This window comes from Thalassophryne amazonica, chromosome 3, assembly GCF_902500255.1.
Source record: "Thalassophryne amazonica chromosome 3, fThaAma1.1, whole genome shotgun sequence".
Lineage (NCBI taxonomy): Eukaryota > Metazoa > Chordata > Actinopteri > Batrachoidiformes > Batrachoididae > Thalassophryne > Thalassophryne amazonica.
In genome coordinates, this window is record NC_047105.1 from 74,026,128 (window position 1) to 74,042,262 (window position 16,135).

Sequence of the window (16,135 nt, forward strand, 5' to 3'; positions counted from 1 at the left end):
TAAATGATATTGTCAATGTTTCCAAAATATTAAAATTAGTATTATTTGCAGATGACACAAGCATTTTTTGTTCAGGGGGGGATTTGCAGGAGTTACTGAGGAGGATCAGTATGGAAATGGGAAAATTGAAAATATGGTTTGACAGAAATAAATTATCATTAAACTTAAGTAAAACAAAATACATGTTATTTGGCTATTGTAATACAGATATACAGGTTCAGTTACAAGTCGAGGGGGTAGATATTGAAAGGGTACATGAAAATAAGTTTCTGGGGGTGATAATAGATGATAAGATAAACTGGAAGACTCATATAAAACATATACAAAGTAAACTGTCAAGAAGCATTTCAGTTCTAAACAAAGCGAAACATATTCTGGACCACAACTCACTCCGCATTCTTTACTGCTCACTGGTTTTACCATATTTACAGTACTGTGCAGAGGTATGGGGTAATACTTATAAAGGTACAACACAATCACTGTCAGTAATGCAGAAAAGAGCTATAAGAATTATTCATAATACTGGCTATAGAGATCATACAAATCCACTATTTTTACAATCCAAATTCTTAAAATTCACAGACTTGGTTCATTTTCAAACAGTACAAATTGTGTATAAAGCAATAAACAATTTACTTCCAGCAAATATTAAAAATATGTTTTTTAACAGATCAGGGGATTACAGTCTGAGGGGGGAAATTTAATTTAAAGCATCAGTGGGCACGAACAACATTAAAAGGTTTCTGTATTTCTGTCTGTGGGGTGAGGATGTGGAACAGATTGGGAGTGGGGCTCAAGCAATGTCCAAGCATGAACCAGTTCAAACAGCGGTACAAAAATATGGTTTTTTCTGGGTATAGGGAGGAGGAAAGGTAATGAGGGTTAGGGTGTTTTTGTTGTTTGCTTCGGCTTGTAAATATATAGTATTTTGTATGTAAGTAGGTATGTGTAGGTGTATATTTATGTTTGTGTATATATATGTGTATATATGTATATGTGTATATATGTGTATGTTGATGAGTATATGTATGTGTGTGTATATATATGTATATATATATATATATTGATATCGGTTTAGGTGTGTAGGAATTTATGTGTATATGTGGCAAAGGGTATTACTGGTTGTGGGGAAGAAGGGGTAGGGATAAATAAGCTGATGCTTCACCCTACCCCTTTTCGGACATGTTGGGTACACAGTAGGAATTTTTTTGTTGTTGTCTTTACTGATCTATCTTGTAATTGTTGTTGTATCAAATGTTCGAAATAAACAGTTTTCATTCATTCATAAGTACACTAAAATGTCTACTTTATTTTTATATAAAATTATTTTAAAATGTCTACTTTATTTCTACATTAAACTATTTAAAAATAATAGTTGCAGGATTTGGTAGCATGGTGGCTTAGTGGTTAGCATTGTTGCCTCACACCGAGAACGTCATGGGATCGATTCCCACCTGTGGCCTTTCTGTGTGGAGTTTGCATGTTCTCCCCGTGCTTGTGTGGGTTCCCTCCAGGTGCTGCGGCTTCCTCCCCCATCCAAAGACTTGTAGGATAAGTGAACTGGAAACTTTACATTGTCCGTAGGCGTGCGTGCGGATGTGAATGTGTTTGTTTGTCCACATGTGGCCCTGCAACAGACTGGCGTCCTGTCCAGGGTGTGCAGCGCCTCACGCCCTATGACTGCTGAGACAGGCTCCAGCCCCCGTGACCTGATCTTGGATAAGCAGTTGAAGATGAGCGTCTATGTGTGAGTTGCTGGATTGATTTATTTCTGTTTTAATTCACCAAGATGACTAAGATGACTACTTCTTAAACACCACAGAGCATTAAACAATTTCAGAAATTAATGGTATTACACTCACTCACTCACTCATCTTCAACCGCTTATCCAAGATCAGGTCACAAGGGCGGAGGAGGGGGTGGAGCTAGAGTCCCTTTATTCAGAGAGTTGCGACATGACGAGTCGGAAAAAACGCGACTCCTGGTGCCATGTTGGGTTCAAAATAGCAATCGCTGTTAATCTATCTGCATGCAAATCCAGCTAATTTGTTTATTTATTCGCTGAAAATGATGGTGCAACAGTTTATCTCCCCCCCCCGGATATCTTACCCCCACCCCGATATCTTGCCAAAACAAAGTTTTGCAAGATATGTTTGTCAGTATTTATGGTTTTTTTTTTTTTGTAATCATTGCATTTTTCACCTTTAACTCGCTGTGCAGCACACAGTTTACTTTGCAGACTCTTGCAAGTTCATATATAAGCAGTCCTAGTAAGGTACCATTCAGTACACAAAAGGATCAAGCTCAAGGTCAAAGGTCAAGGTCACAGGAAGGTCAAACACCGTTTCTTTGCATACTATCATGCCTGTGTGTATGTGTTTGTGTGTGTGTGTGCGCACACACTACTACATATGTGTTCTATACATATACTGTAGATATTTTATGCAAAACTAATCGAGAGTATTTTCCATCACATCACATATTTCAGGTTGTCAATCAGGTCCATATATTTGTAGAGTATATTTAGAAGGGGGATTTAAAGATACTTCAGAATAGGATATATTACTATTGTAGATAGCTATAGATACATATAGAAAGAATACCAATACTGTTCACCATCAACCAAATGCTTTCATCTGTGACCATAAAACATCCATGAAATATAGAGTTTAAAGGTCTATCCTGACTGGGCCTTATCAAGGTTTGGGTTAATCAGTGCTGCCCTGCAGGATTTTTTTAAAACTTTTATTTAACCAGGATAAAACTCACTGAGATTAAGAAGCTCTTTTTCAAGAGTGTCCTGGCCAAGAGGCAGGACAGTTACATACACAGTTACATTTACGAGGTCTGTTAGAAAACTATCCGACCTTTTTATTTTTTGCAAAAACTATATGGATTTGAATCATGTGCGCTTGCATCAGCCAAGCTTGAACCTTCGTGCGCATGCGTGAGTTTTTTTCACGCCTGTCGGTTGCGTCATTCGCCTGTGAGCACACTTTGAGTGAGCAGTGGTCCACCCCTCTCGTCGGATTTTCATTGCGAGGAAAATGTCTGAACGATTTGGAGCTTTGCTGCATCATATTTTTCCAGAAACTGTGAGAGACAGCCAGGTGGAAACCATTCGGAAGATTCAGATGGCTTTCAGGGACGATTCTATGGGGATCACACAGATTAAGGAGTGTTACAACCGGTTTAAAGACGGCGCACAATGGCGGAGGGTGCACCGCGCTCCGAGCGGTGATCGACAGGCTGAAACAACCAGATCATTTCCAAACTGAACGCTGTGTTGATCTGGGACGTCGTCTGACTACTACAGAAATGGCAGAAGAGGTGGACATAACACTTTTTCGGCACATTCCACTGTTACAGGAGTTTTTGTCATGGAAAGAGGAGCGGAGGAATTCGCCACGGAGCCGCTAATGGCGCGGGACTAAAGCACCTCCATGTTGGTCTCACAGGACATGTTGTAACTTGCCCAGCTCTTGCACCATTCGGAAGATTCAGATGGCTTTCGGTGGCTTTTCAGTCGTGTGACTATCCGAGAAATTGTGGACGAGTTGGACATGCCACAACATGTCCTGTGAGGCTTCATCACGACTTTGCTTTTTGTCCCGCGCCATTAGCGGCTCCATCCTGACACGCGAATTCCTCTGCACGTCTTTTCATGACAAAAACTCCTGTAACAGTGGAATGTGCCGAAAAAGTGCTATGTGCACATCTTCTGCCATTTATCTGGTAGTGAGATGACGTCCCGGATCAACACAGCGTTCAGTTTGGAAATGATCTGGTCGTTTCAGCCTGTCGATCGCCCTCCACCATTGTGCGCCGTCTTTAAACCGGTTGTAACACTCCTTAATCTGTGTGATCCCCATAGAATCGTCCCTGAAAGCCGTCTGAATCTTACGAATGGTTTCCACCTGGCTATCTCTCACAGTTTCTGGGGGGGGTGTTATACTGTTACACCGGGTTGTTGTACATTTGGATGCACAAATAAACATAAAAAATGCTTCAAGATGTACAGATTCCCTTCAGATCCAAACAAAATAAAATAAAAGTCAGCTGTGTGGGATGGAAGCGACTTCATCGTCAAAACTTTGAGAGGTAAATTTATTGTTCAGTCCCATATACAGTAAAACTCCCCTAAACCGTCATCGTATAAACCAGATATTCGCAGTCACCGGACAAAAAAGTCCCAATCTTTTTGTATCGTTTTCCATGTAATAAACACCGTAAATAACAAATTTTGTATAACAGATTTTTCGCTCACATCGGATAAAATGTTCTGTCCGATCACAATGTATTTCCATTAAAACCCCCTTGCATATGGGACCAAAGTCATTTCTGTGATTAAAAGCTCAACCGTTCATTTTTTTCACACCGTGTTCAGATTCGGACCCGCATCCTGACGTGCACCTGTTAAATCAGACACAGCAAAAGGCTGTGATTTGACACTTTTCTGGTTTTACTATTCCCTCTCATATTTTAATAGGTTTTGCAGTGCGCATGCTGATTACTTTTCAGGATCACATACATCTGGCAGAAAAGTCTGCAAATTTACAGCACAAAGTCAGAAAAAGAGGAAATTGTACAGCTTACCATTGAATTGGAGGTGATTATTGTAGAAAGGTAAGCTTGTTGAAGGACAAATTAATCCAGAATAAAGCGTAATGCAGTGACAGAGAACTTTAAAACTGTCACTCACGTCATTGCATGACACGGAGACACAGAGCTGCAGAAGTGTAAATCAGGCTTTAAATTAAATAAATCATTATGAGTTGTAAATTTATGTAAATTTGATAGCTTAAGTATTTTTATATTTATTTTGATAGTACTTGTACCTGGATGTGTTGCTGTATGTGGTTAACTGATAAAAAAAATGTTGAAAACATAAAAGGTTCATTCACTAGTTCAACACAATTGGCCCCACAATGGTGCCAATTGGTGTATCCCAGCAGTCACAGGGCATGAGGCAGGATACGCCCTGGACAGGACGCCAGTCTGTCCCAGGGCCACATATAAAATGATATTACAGTATATGTAAAATGTTTTGAATGACTGACATGCATAATTCGGGATCAACTGGAGTATCTTTGGTTGTATTTAAGGGCATACCTGAAGAACCAGTGCCTTGTGTTTAGGAGCAGGAAAAAATCTAAAGAACTTAGTCGTTATTCTAAGAAACTCTTTACATCTTGGCAAGTCCAGTTTCTCCTTTAGAGACATCTCTAAAATATTTATTGTTCTTCAACTAACTGTACAGTCCTCTTCTTTCAGGTGTGCTCTTTTGCCACAGTAGATCATCCATCTTCAACCCACCCTGTCCTCTGCATCTTCCTCTGTCACGGCAACCATGTGCACGTCCTCGGTCAGCACATCCATAAACCTCCTCCTTGGCTTCCTTCCTGTCCTCCTGCCTGGTGGCTCTATCATCATCATTCTTCTACCAATATACCCTGGGTCCCTCCACTTCACATGGCCAAACCAATTCAATCTCATCTCTCTGACTTTCCTCCAAATTGTCCTTTCTGTGTTGTCCATGTAATATGTTCACGCCTAATCCTGTCTGTCCTCATCACTCCCAAAGAGCAGCATTTTCAGCTATACTTCTTGTTATTTTGATGATGATCATAATAATAATAATAATAATAATGAAAATAAATATATTTATATAGTGCCATCTATAAATCAAAGCACTGAACAAGATAAGCCCACTAAATAAAACTGCAATAAAAAATGCACATATAAGATAATAAAAAGGATAAAAATCTCATTAAAAAGCAATACAACCAGACAATTTTGACAACTAGTGCCACCATCTCTAAGCTGTACAACATCTACTGTCTTGTAAACCTTCCCCTTCACTCTCGCAGATATCCTTCTGTCACAAATAACTCCTGCCACCACATTTTCCATTACCTTGGACAGTTGACCCCTAGTGCTCAAACTCGTCGACCATCACCCTCTCTCCTCCTTGTAACTGCACTATTCCATCAAGCTCTCTTTCATTCACACACATACTCAGTCTTGCTCCTACTGACTTTCAATCCCCTTCTCTCCAGATCATATCTCCACATCTCCAGGCTTGTCAAAACTGCTCTCTACTTTCATTATAGATCACAATGTCATCTGCAAACATCATACTCCATCAAGACTCCTGTCTAATCTCATCTGTCAACCTGTCAATCACCACTGCAAACAAGACAGGGCACAGATAAATGCTGTAATCCCAGAATCTCAAAACCAGCTGTACTTCTTTCCCACTCATCAGACATCATCTCGCTTTCCAAGATTTTAATGGGGCATTTTTTTTTCCATTTAATGTGACAAAGGTACAATGTGCATGCCCTTCCCGATCTATGTTTTCTCCTTTTTAAAGTCTAAGTCACACTGAGGGATCGAGGAAACGTATGAGTAACGGATATGAAATTCTGATATCCTCTCATGTCCGTTTTTGTCCTGTACAAATCCTTTTCTCATTTGGTAAATATGTTCCTTGTCAGCTGATGTCCATTGAGTCTGTCAGAAAGTTTTGCATATCCTCAAAACTTTGAGTGGACATCAGATGGAAAGCTTTATTCCATCAGAGCCCCAAATGCACTGGAGACCCCAAAATTAGGTGATTTTTGCCAAAGGACAAGTTATTTAAATCTGTTACTAATTAGTTTACTCAACCGTCAGTGTGACTACACCTTTATTGTTCAACTTCATGTATAGCTAACTATGTCTTTTCCATAGCCTTTGTCACATATCTTTTCACCTAACACCTCATCTCCTTGGATCCCTGTCTACTTTCTCCATCTCTCTGACATTCCCAATTCTTTTTTACCAACCTCTTTCTCCATATACTTTCCTGACATCTGAATTCCACCACCAAGTTTCATTGTCTTCCTTCTTCTATGTATGTCACACCCACTACGTGCCTAGGTGTGTCCTTCACATCTGCAGAAGTTGTTCAGTATCACTTTACCTTCATCCACTGCCTGTCTCACTTTCTTCCTGAATTTCACATGACAGTCTTTCTCCTTCAACTTCCACCATCTGTTCCTTGGTTTACTGCTCACTCTCTTCCTCTTCTCACTCACTCGCTCATCTTCAACCACTTACTCCAGTTAAAGGTCTCGGGAGACTGGAGCCTATCCCAGGAGTCATGGGCGGGGTACACCTTGGACAGAACACCAGTCTGTCTCAGGGCCACATATAGACAAACCATGGGTGGCACCAGGGGAGCGCTAGAGCTCCCTCTGGATTTGTCATAGCACCCCCAAGAAAATAATTCCTCATTTACACATTTCCTTCATTTTTAATTTAATTTCATCCCACGTTTTAAGGCCTTATCTACACTGAAACGGAACTTCGGCTATGCTATTTTTTTCTTTGTCTTTTTCAAAAAGTGTTCCAATCAAGAAATATCTCCATTCTCACAGATCCCGTGAAACCATGTAAAAATGCTGTAGTACATATGCCAGGCCTGTATGTAGCGCTGTAACGCTTCTACAAAAAAATGTAGAAGACATGGAGCTAACAATAAAAGCTAAAACTTTAGAAGCTGGCACACGGATTAAAAAGTCTTTTAATCTGACCCGCTGCCAGGATTCATCATCACAGCTGAAAACTCCACATGACACCCTTGTTTTGGAAGAGGATGTCTGGAAATGCGTTAATTCCTTATGATGGAAGTTACTTGTTAAGGGTTTTTAAAAGGGTTTTTTAAAGAAATCCCTCAGTGTCCTTCTGCTCTGGGTGAGTTTCTCAGCCTGAGCTGGAGGATGCCGCTGCTTTGTCCCACCACGAAGAAGAAAAAAACAAAATATGCTAAATAAGACTGCAAAATTACACTGTAACAACATGTTACAGAGGCAGGGCAATGTCATCATCCTTTCAGTTTTCCACAGTAAGACACTTGTGGCATTGTCAGATTTCTGTGATGAGATAAATATTTCACTCATAAAACAAAATAAACATTCATGAACAGAACTGATTGTTTAACACAAAATGAGTGTAATGTGACATTCAATGACATCATGTTCAACAATGTCATGATAATAATAATAATAATAATAAATTTCATTTATAATACATCATTCATTAATAAAAATCTCAAAGTGCTACAGGAAAAAAAAACAATAAAAAATAAAACCAAGGATAAAAACAATACATCTTAAGATTAAAAACAGTCAGCAGAATAGAATAAAATCAAAATAACATAATTAAATAGAATACATAGACTAAGATGTAACAGATTCAAATTATTGAGCCCTGTGATAGGCCTGTCTAAACAGGTATGTCTTGGAGCTTTTTTAAAAAAGCTTCCACAGTCTGTGGAGCCCTCAGATGGTCAGGGTGGGAGTTCCAAATATGAGGAGCAGCTGAACAGAAGGCCCTGTCTCCCATGGTGAGAAGTTTGGTGCGAGGGAGACGGAGGAGATTAGTGTTGTATGAACGGAGGGAATGGGAGGATGTGTGAAGTGAGGAGGTCTTTGAGGTATGTGGGGGCATTGCCATGGATGCAGTGGTGGGTGATGAGAGCAATCTTAAAATGGATTCTATTGGTGATGGGGAGCCAGTGAAGGTTATGGAATGTAGGTGTGATGTGTCACTCCTGGCAATTACCCCTCAGAGAACACAGGCCTCTGGACAGTGACCAAATTAAATCATTGATCCTTTTGCTCTTAACCCCACCACAGGTGCATTGTGCTGTTATGAAGATATCAATGGGCAGTGAAAGATTTTCTCTCTACCTGCCGTTGCCATTTTTTCACCTGAGGCTCGTAGGTTACATGTGTAGGGGTCTATGAATATATGTATTGAACAGTAGCTTAGGTTTGTGTGTGTGATTTTGGTCATTCTGTATGTTATTAGTGATTGTCGCAGATCAGAATGTGGCTATGTGTATGCATGCCGTGAATGAGGTGTAGCAGAGAGCCGTCGCGACACATGAGCCCATAGCACCCTCAAAAGCGCCAAGCTCCCTCATAGCACCTGTAGAAAAAAAAATCTCTGGAGCCGCCACTGAGACAAACAAACATTCACAGCAGTATGCACACTTTAAAGTTTCAAATTCACCTAACCTGCATGTCTTTGGATGTGGGAGGAAGCTGGAGCACCTGGAGGGAACCCACGCAAACATGCAAACTCCACACAGACCTTCTTGCTAACCACTAAGCCAATGTACTGCCTTCTTTTTCTCCAAATTCATCCTACAAACAACAACCCTGACAATCCAACAGTCCACCTGTGTGTACCTTCCTCATCCTAATATGTCACCCTGTGCTTTTCCTTCTTCTTAAAATAAGCATTTATGACAGTCATTTCCATTCATTTTGCAAATTCTACCACCATCTATCCTTCCCAATTCCTCTCCTTGATACATTATCAACCCATAACTTCCTCACCATCTGCACTAATATGCCCACTGAAGTCTGGATGTGCACAGCATTTGGATATGTTAAGCAACTGTATAGTCTGTTATACAATAAGGTCAGGTCAGGTTTCCTTTATTCGTACCCGTAGGTAAATTAGGTTTGCAGTTAAGAAGAGAGGGGCATCCCCAAACCATGCACTCATACATACAATACAACATGAATAAATAAACAGTAAAAACAAACCAGGACTTAAAGTGTTCAGAGTCAATTGTTCTTAGTGGCGCTGATTTTTGTTTAGCACAGATATTGCTGCAGGAACAAAACTGTTTTTAAATCTCTTTGTTCTACATTTTGGAACAGAAAATCTCTGAGCAGACGGCAGGAGCACAAACAGAGAGTTCAGAGGGTGGGATTGGTCCTGGCTGATACTAGAGCCGAACCGCTGTAACTGTCTGATGTACAGTGAATCTAGGCTCAGCTGTGGTTGCCCAGTCAGCTTACTCGCCCATGTAACTATCTTGTTTAAAGAGTTCCTGTTCATCATAGATAGTGACCCAAACCAAGCCACTAAAGAAAATGATAAAATGGACTCAATAAAAGCACGATAGAACAAGGATATAAGAGTTCGATCAACATTAAAAACAGCCAGTTTCCTGAGACAGTACAGGCGCTGCTGTCCTTTCTTGAAGACTTCCTCGCAGTTGGCTACAAAGGTCAGTCCAGATTCAATTACAGTTCCAAGGTATTAGTATGTGGTGACCTGCCCCACAGTCTCACCTTTGATTGAGGTGGTCATGCTATGAATTTGACCACTCTCCAAAAAAAGAGTAAAAAAAAAAAAAAAGAAAAGAAAAATAAATAAATAAATAAGTTAAGTATGTGAATGTGGAAATGGGCTGTTCAACAATTTTTTTTTTTTTGCTCTATGTATATATTAAATGTACATCATGTTGTTGTCCTTTCGGCTGCTCCTGTTTTGTTCGGGGTAGCCACAGTGGATAGAGCCAGATCTGCATTGGTATTTGGCACGTTTTACACCAGATACCTTCCTTGATACAACTCCAGTTTTACCTGAAGAAACACACACAGCCCTTGGTGTTCCAAAGACGTCTCCCATCCAAGTATTACCAGGCCCCACACTGCTTCGCCTCTGAGATCTCACAGGATCACAGAGCAGACTGGCTGCTTGTTAAATATACAACAATATAAGCGTAAAAAAAGCTTATGTAAAACCTAAAAAATGGCTGTTATCAATTCAAACCTCCTGCTAATGTTCTTGTCTGAGCAAATGTTTCTCACAGTGTAGATAATTAAAATAGAGAATGGGGCATGTGTCTTTTTTAATATTTAATAATTACCAGTTGCTGTTGATTAGTTTTCAACTGGCTAACTGTTTAATCCACTCATCTATTCAGCACCCTAATTATGGCAGATAAGTGAACGAGAGAGAGAGAGAGAGAGAGAGAGAGAGAGAGAGAGAGAGAGAGAGAGAGAGAGAGAGAGAGAGAGAGAGAGAGAGAGAGAGAGAGAGATGACAAGTTGATTTAACTGGAGACAGTCTGTGAATATTTGTAAATAATTAAAAATATACATATAGTTATATGTCATATGTCAAACACCTTCCAAAAAAAAGGAAAAAAAAAAGTCAAACAGACAAGACAAGTGAGACATTGTTGCTGGAACTGTGTTTCTTACTGCATTGTAACTGCAGCTGTTTCTTCTCTGACCCACTCCAGGACATGATTTGGTCTGAAATATGGCCTTGAAAAAAAGGAGTTGAAAAAAAGAAAAGAAAAGGGAGGGGGCAAAGAAAGTGGTGGGGGTGGCAGGTTTTGACCTACAAGTCCTTGACACAGGCACACACACGTCAGCCTTCACATGTGGTCTTCCTTAGAGCTGCATGGATTCTTTCAGTTTCATTTGACATCAGTAGAACTAGCCTCTATTTTCCGAAAAACAAAGATGGATTTAATGTGTTATAATCCATTGCCAAAAACATGTGACTCACAAACTGCGCCTGATCAGAGAAAATCTCAAGCAACATTCACAGCACAGGTATTAATGCTCAGTTTAAAGATTTTGTCAAAATTTTTATTTAAAATTTTTTCTAGTTAATATTTAGTTTAACAAGAAGCATATTTAAAATCTGTAGAATTTATTTTTGGACACTGGCTTAATCTGCACGCACAGCTGAACTACATCTTCACACAGGAGTTTGGAATTGAAGGGTCTGTAACCATAGATGTAGATGAGCCCAGCTGCAGCCTTCTAAATTTCAGGTTAGCGGGCTGCACATTCAGTAAAGTCATAATAGCTTGTGTACTAGATAATTAACAGTTATTAAATGATCACTATTTTAATTTGGTTGAACCAAAGGGAAAAGGGGCAAAAAGTATAATTACAGTTACATACAGCGATTAGCCATAAGACTGTGATATCTGAGGTGTTACGTTACAATGTCAGTGGGTGGGGTAGTTCCATCAGACTTCTAGACATATTGGCAAGTGGCTCTCGAACAGAGATGAACCAAACAGGCAGCATGTTGTTCTATGGCAGCAAAACTCCAGCTCTTGTGAGATGTTCCCAGTCTATAGCGGCCAGTATTGACGAAAAGGGGTCTAAGGAAGGACACCTGGTAAAGCAGCAAGAGGGTCTTGGGTGGTCAAAGCTCAATGGGATTCTTGGAGAGCAATGGGTGGCTTGTGCAGTCCACTCCAACAAAAGGATCTGTTGTTAATGTCTTGGTGCCACAAATGACGGAACACCTTCAAAGGTGTAATGGCGAGTACACCTCGACGGGTGGTGGCAAAAAGTGGGACCACACAATATTAGGTAGGTGGTCACAATGTTATGGTTGATCAGTGTGTGTTCACATTAGTTGTTGTTTACCATTCAGCTACCCCATTTGTTCAGGGTCGCCACAGCGGATCCCACACAGATCCGCATTGGGATTTAACACAAGTTTTACACAATTCCAGTCTTACCTAGAGAAACACATACAGCCCCTAATCTTCCAAAGAGGTCTCTGAGCCAAATACTAAGCAGGTCCCACTCTGCTTAGCTTATGAGAGCTGATGGGATCCGGCCCACACAAAGCAGACGATCTGGAACGTATGTGTTAACATTAGTGTTTGCCAAAAAACAAACAAATAATGGAATGAATCACGTTCGAGCTGTGTGCATATGTAAATGTGCGTGCATGTGAGTGTGTGCATGGCCGTGAGGTTAGTTTGATATTAGACGTTGGACATTTGTCACATAAAAAAAAAATCAGTTTAGCTTATAATGAGTGACAAATTTATGTTAGAGCAATTGGGATGTAATTATACAAGCACAGGTCATATGTCGCAAGGTCTGAAAATAGTTTTAAAATGTGTAGTTGTCATTACTATTACTATTACTATTGATAATTTATTATGATTTACACAATAAAATTTTGGGAAACGTTGGGAGTGTTGGGAAATGAAAGAGATTTCATATCAATATAAAACTTGTCCTGCAGGAATAATCTATGCAATAAGGAATTTATTAATCAATCATGCTGCATACATATAAGAATTTTATGGAAGCAGAAGGAAAACTTGCACCCTGACCACAATTCGCGCTCATTAATAAGGTAAGAAATCTGAGGTCTCGCAGAAACAGCTCAGCATCTCAGAAACAGCAACCGGCAACAGAAATGCACTGTTCTCCTATTTGTCAAGGTCCTTCTCCATATTATTTCATACAGATTACATGCAATTGTCAACTTGGCCCTATTCACACGCGCAGACATAGCAGGTGATCTACTGTCAGACTCCACCTTATGGCCGTTTAACTGCCATGTAACTGCACACCTGACTGCAGGTGGCTGCAGACCTGGTCGCTGTCTTCGACACGGTCATTTCAGGGATTCATGGTTGCGTTGTGATGCCAAAGTGATTGCACACGGTCGTGCTAATTGGGTTGCACTGTGGTCTCTAACCACTGTTTTCCTGATGTGACTGGGCTCAAAGCCAAGATAAGCCAGACTTCAGATGGTTAAACAAGATATTATTTTGTAGCCAAAAAGACAACATAAATACTGAGATTTTGAGGAGGAAGCTTCTCTCTGACATAACCATGTGATCATTATATGGTACACTCCTGCTGTCCTGTCTCTTTGTGATGATTGTGATAATGCTGTAAGGGTCGTATTACCAATACTTTCCACTGAACATTCACTTTAAATGCTATCTCATTGCATTACAGAAAATACAAAACACATGCACTGCCTGTGCATCTGGATGTTCCACTGTACTCTACAGCTCCCAGTTGGCTCAGTGTAGAGTCTAGATTTCCAAAGCTGATACTTGACAGTGCAGTTGTGTACTCACGGTGCAGGCTGAGGGAAATGTTGATGACTCCTCTCCTCTGTGAAGCTCTTCAGATTGGGGATCTTAGCACATTTGAGGTGAGTGGATGTTGGAGAGTCTCCGACATGGATCCAACAGACAGTTTCTTGTGAGTAGAGGAAGTCCATGGCTGTGGTTGTTTGGTACTGGTGGACAGCAGACTGTGTACTGTGGTGCCACTCAGTGATGTGGCCTGGATGTTCTGGGAGTTGGCAATCAGCAGGACAGGCAGACGATCCACTGGCACTGGAATGTGACAATGAACAGTACTGTCACGTAAAACAGCATCAACCATGAACCAATATGCCGCAACACCTCAGTTGAACCAACATACATCGATGCAACTCCTGGTGTATCTTACCATTCTTGGCCTTGCAGGAGCGGTTGTCTGGCTGGGGCAAATAGCCCTCCACACAGGAGCAAGAGTAGGAGCCTTCAGTGTTGGTACAGGACTGACTGCAGGTTCCATACATGCTGCACTCATCAAAATCTAAGACAAAAACACAGAAAGGGTTAATTAATAAAAGGTATTAGAGCAGACAGGTGAGTTTACACTCATACATAATTGTGGCTCATAAAGGGGAAAGAATAGAAAACAAACTAAAGATGAACAAGGGCTCTCCAAAGTGCATACCGCAAGCGTACTGGGGCATGTCTAAGTCCACTTAGCTATTTACACGTTTTATAATCTGAGCACAAAGTAAAGTGAAGGACATTATGGGGTTGCATTTAGTCATGAGGTTTTAATTTGGTGTTTTGGGTGAAACAGACACAATGCTATTTAGCATAACACTTGCTTTTCTGAAGTCCAAACTGATAAAACATTATTCAAATAGCAAAAATGCTTCAAAACACTTTAGTGCTGATCCTCAGTTTATCTTTGGCAAGGCTGGCTAGTGACTTATTTTAATTTGACCTTTATTTAACCAGGTTAGTCCCATTGAGATCGAGATCTCTTTTGCAAGAGAGACCTGGACAATTATAAAGTTTCAAATCAAATCAAATCAAATCAGTTTTATTTATATAGCGCCAAATCACAACAAACAGTCGCCCCAAGGCGCTTTATATTGTAATGTTTCCAATTTACCTAACCTGCATGTAGGGTTGGGTATCGAGAACCGGTTCTTTTCGAGTATCGTTAAGAAATGATTTGATCCACCAATATCAATGGCCTTTTTGCTTAACGATTCCCTTATCGGTCCTTCAGAGCAGCCGTTGTTTTTGAGGGTGTGTGTCGGGAAAATGATCATTCCTCTACGTTGATTACAGACCCTGCAGCGGCTCTGTAATCACCCGTTTCTGCAGCGTGACTTCACTTTGAAGTGTGAACCAATGAAACAATGCTTCGATCCACTGGCTCATGGTTCTTTGATTCGCTGCTATTCAGAAACGGCAAGTCTGCTTCTTAACCCCTCTCAAAGCCATTAAAATATCGTGAGTCACTTTTGTGCGTATTAAAGTCACTAATTGGGACTCATGTCTTGTTGCAGCCAAGAAATGAGAATCGTCCTGCGTTCCGTTGGCACAGCTCCAAACGCTGCGCGGCTCTCTGCTGAGACAGAGTCCGGTCGGAATTAATAACTTTGAATAAAATGACACCGCTTAAAAACATTGTAATACAGACAAGAAACTACAATCGACTAAAACTTTTTTTTTCCTCCCAAAATGAGACGCGCTGTGTTCTTTATAAATTACATCCTGACATGCAGCACAGCCAACTGCAAGAGCTCAGCTCAGAGGTATGGAAAAACATTCATGCCAATAATGTCTTAAAGGAAATGCTTTTGACAATAACTAAAGATTTTGTTTATTTCTATTTATGTCCAGAGATAAAGGATCCACCATGTAGAGTTTATTATGTCCAAAGTTTAAGGATCCAGTGACCAATTTCATATTTATTTACTTTAAGACTCAATAAAATGTTGTTCAATTCCAATTCAATTTCAATTTAATCGGCTTATAAAGTGCCAAATCACAACAAAAGCCATCTCAAGGTGCCTCACATAGAACAGTTCAACATAAAAAATTTAAATAAATAAAAAAAATCAAATACATAATTGAAAACAGAAGTAAATGAATAAAACAGATAAAAAATAAAAACTATTCATAAGAAAGAGAATAAAAATAAAAAAGGCTTGAAGTCTTGGCTTAAAAATGTTCATGGACTCTAACTGCCTCATGGTCGCAGGAAGACCGTTCCACAGAGTGGGTGCACAATAAGAAAAAGCTCTTTGACCCTTTGACATTGAAAACATGTAAAGGCTACTTTCACTACACAAAAAATTCACAAGAGGTATAGATAAGGGAATCGATAAGGAATCGGACTGATAAGCGGAATCGATAATGGTATCGATATCAATAAGTCTTATCGATACCCATCCCTACCTGCATGTCTTTAAT

The 16,135-nt window shown here is 40.1% G+C and overlaps 1 protein-coding gene and 1 long non-coding RNA gene across 4 annotated transcripts in view; one reads left to right on the forward strand and one right to left on the reverse strand.

Moving 5' to 3' along the window:
- The window catches only part of LOC117507043 (low-density lipoprotein receptor-related protein 1-like), a 446,568-nt gene that overhangs the window by 220,987 nt on the left and 209,446 nt on the right, over positions 1-16,135 (reverse strand). The window contains exons 2-3 of one of the 3 annotated variants that reach the window (XM_034166740.1): positions 14,097-14,225; positions 13,718-13,981 (exon numbers count right to left, since the gene is read on the reverse strand). The exons of the other annotated variants lie outside the window; for them this stretch is intronic. The gene's annotated coding sequence lies outside the window, so the exon portion shown is untranslated. The remainder of the gene's footprint in view (positions 1-13,717; positions 13,982-14,096; positions 14,226-16,135) is intronic. 3 annotated transcript variants of the gene reach the window in all.
- Positions 1,396-10,075, forward strand: LOC117507046. The gene is made up of 3 exons (XR_004559607.1): positions 1,396-1,546; positions 9,511-9,526; positions 10,064-10,075. It is a non-coding gene; the product is annotated as an uncharacterized LOC117507046 (long non-coding RNA).